Raw genomic sequence first — 9,003 nt, 5'->3', positions numbered from 1 at the left:
GACGTAGTGGGCGGGGCTCGGTGGGCGGCCGGCGGCGGGGCGCGCTTTGCCTCCGCCCGCCAGGTTGAGCCCACACGTCAGCCCTTGCGGGCATATACGGCAGCACTGCTTTCCTGCAGGCGAGGCCAGTAGGATATTTCTCACTTCTCCACATCCCCTGGAGCCCGGATCGGAATGCAGCCGGTCGCGTGCTCACCAGGGAAACAGTGAGCCCCTCCAGAGTTTTAAAGGACACGTCCGGAAGCGCCTTTGGCTCAGGTCGGTCAGCCGACCACGCTGGTCTCTGTAGGAGGAGCCCCGTGAGGGTCCAGGTGGGGGAGACAGCCCTGGAACGGGCTTCTGTGGCCAAGGCAGATGGGAAAGCACTTCAGGGGAGCTGCTGTAAGAGATAGTCGTTAGGCAAGAAGTGGGCGTCTTCCCCCCAAATCCAAGACCACAAATGGCATCCTGGCTCTGCATGTTGATGGGACCTGGTGCCAGTTGCACTTGGGGTGTGCTCACACGTGAGTAGCTGCTTTAATAAGGGCACCTTGGGGCCCCAGTGAATTACCTGGGTCAGCCGAGCCATGAAGGTTGAAGCGAAGTGCCATTTTAGTTAGGAAGACAAGCCCTGGTGTAAGTAGCCCAGGCTCCAGGCCATGCCCTCCCAAATACAGACCAGATTCCGATTCCGTGGCACTCAGGACTTACCTTGTTCCAACTTCTAATGCTCTTCATATTTGTTATGAGGGTATGGCTGGCCTAGGGCCGGGTGAACTCAAAGAATATTGAAAAAGACTTCAGAATCCTAAGGGGTCAGAGAGGGATCTTTCAGAGACAGCTGTGCAGGGAGGGTCTGGGGATATGGTTCTTCTATAGTTTTTGTTATATAACCACAGAGTTCAGCATCTCTGCTGCCAGGTTGATAAAGCATCCTGAATGGTCCATCAATGAGCAACATGTTGGGAGCATCTGGACTCACTGATTCACATGCTTGAGGTCTGGATCCCTTTTGGGGGTACATGGGTGGCTACTTCCAGAGGTTCTGTTCACTTAGCTAAGGCCGAGAAGAAGCTCAGAGCCCAGTGGTACAGATTTTCATATGTGGAATCTCTCCTATTTGGTCTCTCCAGTAACAATTTTCCTTTACCTGCATACTCCACCGTCCTCAGCCTCCTGAACTCATCTCCAAAAAAAAAAAAAACACCCAACTTTTACCCAAGACTTCATCTCAGGTTCAAGTAAGAAAACAACTTGCTATCTTTTAAGTCCTTGTTCCTCTCCATTAAAGTTTTCAGTTTATTATCTATCTTATCAGTATTAACAGAAATCAAAGAAAAATATCACATATAGTCCTCTCACCACCCTTAAATCAATCTTTAATGGCCTCAGTTTCTCTGTCCTTGCTTGTATGCTGACATAACTTTTATGTAGCTATAAAAAAACCATGTCTAAAATTATAAAGTTAGTGTTTTTCTGTGTGATGACATAATCGCCATAACTACCATTATAAATTATTGCATAATACCTCACTGAAAGAGTCTTAGATAACACCGTATCTTGGTTTTACAGATGAAGGAAAGATTCAAAAATTGTTGGGACAACTGATTAGTCATGAGGAGAAAATATATCTTTACCTCAGTCCTTACAGCATATTCAAGATGGATCAAATAATTAAATATAAAAAATTGACAAACAGATAAGCAAATATGCCAGAACAAATATAGGTAAATGCTTTTTTAATTGGGATGAGAAAGGCCTAAGAGTGACAACTCTGGACATTACAAAAGATAAAATTGATAAATTTTGTTACATTTGTTCATTCAACAAACATTTATTGAGCACCATTTTTCTTTTTTTTTTTTTTGAGTCAGGGTCTCACTCTCACCCAGACTGGAGTGCAGTGACACCATCATGGCTCACCATAGCCTCGACCTCCTGGGCTCAGGCCTCCTTCAGCTTCAGCCTCCCAAGTAGCTAGAGGTAGGCATGCATCATCATGCTCAGCTAACTTTTTTAATTTTTTGTAGAGACAAGGTCTCACTATGTTGCCCAGGCTGGTCTCTAACGCCTGGGCCCAAGCAGTTTCCTCTCACTTTGACCTCCCAAAATGCTGAGATTACAGGTGTGAGCCACCGTGCCCAGCCTTGAGTCAACCTATGATATGCAAGATTCTGTTATAGGCCCCTGAGATCTCAGAGTTGTTCAGAATGAGGATTAAGGAGTTGAGCCATCACATTCTTACATGTCAGTCCCAGCCAAGGGCTGTCCGTGGGGGTCTTAAGCCTCCAGGCACTTTGGGACTCTCTGGGAATATGAGCAAAGTGACCTCAGTGACCTGGGGACAGATGCCAGCCACTGGAGGCTAAAGTGCAGCAAGCCCCAGAGAGGGATGTCCAGAGCCAGTCAAACGGGTCCAAGGGGATCTTGATAGAGAACCAAAATGCTTGTGGAAGACACATTTTCCAAACTCCCATCATATGGTGTTCTTGTGCCACCTGTGCAGGACAGGCTTAGTGTTTTCTTTTTAAATTAATTTTTATTTAAATAGAAAACTAGTGGATAAGTTTTTTTTTTAAGACAAATGAAAAATACAGGAAGAACTGCGACTCTAGAAAGAATGTGCTACAGAGTGAGGAGGTAGAGATTGGGATGCCAAGAGTAGGGGGGCATGAGACTAGGACTGGCGAGCCTGGCCCCAAGGGTCCAAGGACAGGATCAGGTAGAAAAATGGAATTGGTAAGGGCAGCCCAGCCTGGAGTCTGGTAGAGCTCCAATATGGGAGAGGCAGTTGGACTCAAAGGTGGGGGCTTAGGGTAAGACTGCTTGGGGGTTGCTAGGGTGAGGGGTGAGGTTAAGGAGAGTCTGCACCTGAGAAAGGAACCCTGAGATCAAAGTGAGATGGTGATTTGAGGAAAGGGGAACTGGGAAGGGGCAGGACAGATGGGTATTCCAGGTAGAAGGAGCCTAGAGGCAAGGGAGCACATGCTCTGGGAAAAGTCTGCGATGGCTGGGGTTTCCAGACCTGGTGATGGGGAGGGCTCAGATGAAGCAAAGCCAGGCAAGTCATCTGAGCTTTATTTTGGGGGCTGTGGGGATGACATCATCAGATATGTGTTTAGAAAATTCATGCTGACTAGCAGACTGGGACTGAGGCTGTGCAAGAAGCAGAGACACCCACAGAAGATGTCACATTAATAAAGAAAGGAGATGATGGTAGTTGTGGGGATGGAGAGGGCTAGGCAGAATCCAGATGCATTTTGGAAGGTGAATGGACAAGTCTTGCCTACTGGTTGGGCTCGAGGAGTGAGGGATGAGCAAGGGGGAGATGGCTTCCAAGTTTCTGACTTGGGACCCCAAGCAGAGATGAGGGCCCTCTCAGATGCTCTCTGCATCCGTCATTCCCAGCCTGCCCCTGCCCCTGCCCCATTCTACCTCTTTGCAGCTCTCCGTCCAGGTGCAATTTCTTAGTCTGCTTTGTCTTCTCTCTGTGGCCATCTTAGTCTCAAGTTTTGTGTGTCTGAACTGAGACCATCTCTTGGGTGCTTTTCTGCGCCTGTCTCTTTCTGACTGTAGCTTCGCATGCCTCTGGCTCATTCTTCCCAGCCTTCCTTTCAGGAGCTGGACCTGAGGACAGCAGGTCTCCTGTTGGGAAAGAAGTGGAAGTAGGATCTGGCAGAGATTCCCTGTGGTTAGTTAAGTGGATATGAACCCGAGCCCGCCCACAGGTCTCTCTCTTGGGGTCATCTCAGGACCTGGATGAGGTTCCTCTAGGCAGCAGCCCTTCTCTCCCACTGGGAACTAGGCCCAGAGTCTGAAATCAGCTCCAAAGAGGCCTGTGCTAGTCTAGGCAGGACAAGCCACACCCACACCAAGTACGTATTGGGTGCCTTCACTGTGCCAGGCTTGGGCCACATGCAGTGGACAAAGAGCCCTTAAGGGGCTCACAGCCTAATGGAAGAGGCCGAGGAATAATGAGAGGGTGGCTCAGAATAGAACTGATTTATTCTCCTGGCAGTCCAGGGAGTTCACACAGAGGAGATGATGCTAACAAAGTCGTTTTTGGAGCCCTCAGTTCCCCAAGTGAGAGGACGTTTCCATCCACAGTGTCCTCAGAGAAGGAGACGCCCAAGGAGCAGTAGGATGTCATGGTGGAAAAAGAGGTCAGGGTTCTGAAGGCCATATTGACTTTTGAATTTAACCTGAGGGTAATCTGGAGCCATTGATCTTTCTTGAGTAAGGAACAGGCATCATTTAAGAAAGTAGCTCAGATCTGAAGGTTGAAGTCAAAACTCAAACCAGCTTCAGCAACAGTGGGGACTATATTGGCTCATGTAACCAAACCATGACCACATGCCTGGGCTGGAGTGGTCTCAAGCAGCATATCTAAAGCAAGGAGGTAGAAGTCCCTGGGGCAGGATGTGAACTCCAACTGCCTCTCCCCATGACCAGAAGGATCAAGGTGTTATCAGGAAAACCAGAGGACAGTCTAACACCCCAAGGTACCTTGTCTTCCCTACTCAAGTTGCCCCAGGACATATCCCTGGGGCTCCCCAACAGTATACCCTCCCCTCAACACTCATGCTTCCTCAACATCCTGACCCTTACCAAGACTGCTGTCCTCCATCACATGGATTCTTCCAATCAAATGCCCATGTCCACTAACACCTGGGGCTTCCCAGGCATCTTTGCTCTCTGCTCTTGTCCCCAGGGATGCGCTCTACCTGTCCCCAGATGGGACCTCCTTCCCACCTAAAGACACTTCACTCCCAAGAATAAGGCCCCCCCAAATGGGTCAGTGGTCCAGCAGGTGTAGCCCGCCCCCTCGTGGCCACTATGTTGTGAGGTTCTCTTCATGTGCCCACCTGAATGTGGAGTCAGGCTTCTCCCTGCCCCCTCCTTGGGATCTACCATAGTCAGAATGGGCTCAATTGTGTCTGCCACTCCACCTAGCTACTGGAATTTGCACTCCTGTTCAGCTTTCCCCAGGGTATTAACAGAAAGGTCCTCATGAATGTGTTGTTGTCTGGAGAAGGTAGAGAGCAGGGCAACTGGAGTGATGTGCCCCACTTGGCAGCCAGTCTTGGAGAAGGGGAATGAAGAAGCAGAGTGGATGCTGGCCACTGGTGAAAGAGAAGAGGACAGTCAATGAGGGGTCCTGAGCACAGAGATGAAAAGACATCTGGCATAAAGTTGGTGGCCAGGAAAATTCTACTTTTCGTGGAATTTGACAGCAAGACACAGCCTGATCTGAGGTAGACTCTGGGACCTGAGACTGAGATGAAACATTCTCAGGGTACCCAGAAACCCAAGAAGGCTTCCTGGAGGAGAAAACCCTACTACTTCTCTATCTCCAAAATTAAAGACCCGTCCTACCCAGAGAACTTGGGTTGCAAAAGGAGAATGCAACCCTGGACTCAGGTCCTCCCTGAGAGCCTGTGGGGAGAGGACATTGCCCCACCCAGTTACAAAGGATTAACTCCTAGAGCAGAGTAGGCAGGATAGCTCTGTGTGCCCTCAGCCTACTGGCAGGAGTGGCTTTGGCTCCTTGGAAGGGCACAGTCACAGAGTGTCCAGTTGGTTTGGTGACTCTGGAGCCATTAAGCCCTTTGAGGTGGACCCCACATTTTTAGCCCCCATGTGGGTTGTCCCTTTGATGACTCCCCAATATCTCAGGTACCAGATATCACCTGGTCTGGCTGGCAGGGACGACTCTTGCTTGTCTGCTGCCATCTATGGCCTGTGTCACCCCAGGAACCTCCTTTATCCCCTTGCCTGTGCCTATATTGGAGCTGAGGTGGACAGACCCAGACGTGGCTGCAGTCTGTGATATGAGTTCCATGTCGCCCACTGTCCCCAGACTGCCGATAAAGAGGAAGGGCCCACCCCTGTGGGCCTAACTGCACACCTGTGTGTGTACATCAGGGTGTCCGCATGCGTGTGTGGGTGGCCCCATCTGGGAAAGCCTCTGCCTTCTCAAGTCCTTCATGGCATCAGCCTTGACAGGAGGCTGCCATGGCAGCACCTCCCACTGGCACCGTTCTTATGGGCGGGGCCCTGCCAAGCAGGGGAGACATTTCACCAGCAGGTCTGGTCACAGACACACATCTTTGCACATGCAGCTACATGCTCATTTGTACCTGGGCTTATATACATGTCAGGAGACAGGGCGCACACGTGACAAGGCTCTCTCTGCCCAGGCTGGTTTCTCCACGCTGGCACTACCTGTTTCTCCATTCCTCCCCCTCTGAGCCTCCGGCTTCTGGCCCTGATAAGCACTGCCCCATCCTTTCAGCTCCCCTCACCCCAGCCTCCTACCCTCTTGGTCCTGGGCAGGTTCTCAGAGTTGATCACAGGTGAGCGTCTGCAGGCAACTTTGACTTTTCATATAAACTTCCCGGAGGCCTGGCCTATCTCCTCTGCAACTGGAGGAAGGGAGAATACAGGAAGGAAAAAAAAATAACGTCCCAATGAATCAGTCTGTCTCCTGACTCCACCCCTTCCCTCCTTTCTCCTTTTCTCTCTCCCTCACCCCATCTTGCACTGGTGTCTGTTGTCCCTCTCTCCAGCTCACTGCTATACCCCATTCCTAAATGGGGCTCTTAACCCCACTGAACTGCCACCATCTACCTAGTATGGCTCTAATCCCACAGCAGCCTTGGGAGACACTCCCTGTGACCCACACCTAAGTGCTGGGCTAGTGTGGGTGGAGAGGAAGCCATGGGACTCCGGGCTGAGGAGGCCCTCTCTTAGCTGAAAGAGAGACCACAGGCAAGTGGCTTCCTTTGGGGCCTTGCTTTTCCAGGCAGGAACATACAGATGATGGTTTGTTGCCCAGAAGGCTCTGGAATGAGTACAGACCAGAAGGGGACCTCTGGTGCTGGCTGTCTGCTGAGGCCCTGGGCTGCTAGCTGAAAAACATATAAATGGTTGTATTAAAGATGCCTTTTACTTTCTATACTGTGATGTTTTGACATCTTGGGCCTTGCAAACAACTGACCTGTGAGGGCCTCTGATATAGTTTGGATGTTTGTCCCCTCCAAATCTCATATTGAAATGTGATTCCCAGTGTTGGACGTGGGGCCTGGTGGGTGGTGATGGGGTCATAGAGGAGCAGATCCTTCATGAATGACTTGGTGTGCAGTTCTTGCGGTGATAAGTGAGATTCCCCTCTATTAGTTCACGCAAGAGCTGGTTGTTTAGAAGAGCCTGACACCTACCTCTCTGCTCTCTGCTCCCCTTCCCCTTCTGCCATGATTGTAAGCTTCCTGAAGATACACCAGAAGCAGATACTAGCACTATGCTTTTTGTACAGTCTGTGGGACTATGACCCAAAATAAACTTCTTTTCTTTATAAATGACCCCGCCTCAGGTATGCTTTTATAGCAACACAGAATGGACTAATAAAAGCTTCTTTCATAGGCACACCAACCAGTCCAGAGCCCACACTTCATCCCAGGTCATCTTATAGGTCACTGGCCAGTCAAAGGTCACTGGCCAGTCAATGGTGGGGCTGTTTACTGGTCAGATGTCCAGTTCTGTCCTAGTGTTGCCCTTAGACCTAAGCAAGATGGGCTCTTGCCCTGGGCCTGGTGCTTTAGAAGGCTTCATCTAAGGCTTTGTCCAGCTGTCCCCTTCTCTGTGACATGAAGACTTTGCAGGACACCAGGGCATGTGACTACCTGAAGCCTGTGCACCTGCCTGCTGTGTCTTAGAACACACTTTGGACACCTAGAAACTGAGTTTCCTTTCCAATAGGCATGATCATGGGCCTTACATGTCAGGTAGAGGAGGGATGCGGGCTGTGGACCAGCAACTCAGGCTCGGCCTTCCTTGTGCTGTCACGCTCCAGTGCAACACTCTAAAGAATGTGATCATTTAAAATTTGAACCTAGCCTTTCAGCCTCAGGAGGTTTTGCTGAGGTTTCCTGATTTAGATGGGACGGAATGAAGAATAAGTCCATAGCAAACAGAATTGGCCTCCGCTTGTTCTCTTGCCCCACAAATATCAGAGGTGGGCCTGCCTTGGTCCAGTCAGGTGTTGGAGTGGGGGTGCTTCCTGCAGTGAAGATCCTGCTCCTTCAACCCTACTTGGGAAGAATTTGGGGCAGCTGGAGATGCACCAGGCCCTGCCCCAGGACTTTGTTTTCTCCAGTCTTCACAACCTCTCTGGAGGACAGAGATTGATAACGCCATTTTGCAGATGAGAGAACGAACTCAGCAAGGCTAAGTGACTTCTTCAGTTTTGGGACTGATATGGCAATGGCTGCCTTGGTGTTTGGGGCTCCTTTCTGTCCAGGAAGTGGCTGCTCAAGATTGTGGGGCGAGTCATTGACTGGGAAAGCTTCCAGATCTTGACTTCAAGATCCTGCCACTGTTGCATGTGCCGTGTTCAAAGTAGGATGGCCCAGAAAATGACTCTACTCAATTTATCTGAAGAAGGGATGGCATTAACAAAAATCTAGAAAATTCTTCTGGAATAAACATGATAATGAAATCTCCTTGTCCCAAGTGGAAATATGTTTATCTGGAAAGAAAGGCACATGATCAGGGGCTGAGATGGACACTTTTCCCTGCATTCTGGATAGTGAGGCCTGAAACCCAGTACCTACTAGACTTGTGCTCCCTGGGACTCCATGTTCCCGGGAAGTAAAATTCACAGCTCCAAACAGTGTTTCTGTTGGACTGGACCCAGAAAGCTATGAAGAGATTGAGAGAAATGGCAAGAGATTAAGACACAGAGATGTCATATCTACCATGCCTCTCCTTTGCAGATGCTTTTCACTCTGCCAAGAATGGTGCTCTGGGCTCTTCACCTTAAGCAACTCTTCCCTACCTTCCAAGGCTCAGATCATTGAGAGCCACCTCCTCTGAGGTTAGTACTCTTGGTCTGTGCTCCCCTTGGCCTTTGGTCTTATAAAAAAGTAGGAAAGAGGCCGGGCTCGGTGGCTCAGCCTATAATCCCAGCACTTTGGGAGGCCGAGGTGAGTGGATTGCCTGAGCCTGCGGGTTCGAGACCCGCCT

The sequence above is a fragment of the Carlito syrichta genome, unplaced genomic scaffold (genome assembly GCF_000164805.1).
Source record: "Carlito syrichta isolate Samal-C Ts95f unplaced genomic scaffold, Tarsius_syrichta-2.0.1 Scaffold310396, whole genome shotgun sequence".
Classification (NCBI taxonomy): Eukaryota; Metazoa; Chordata; class Mammalia; order Primates; family Tarsiidae; genus Carlito; species Carlito syrichta.
The sequence above is the reverse complement of the archived record's forward strand: the minus strand, read 5'-3'. Positions refer to the sequence as shown.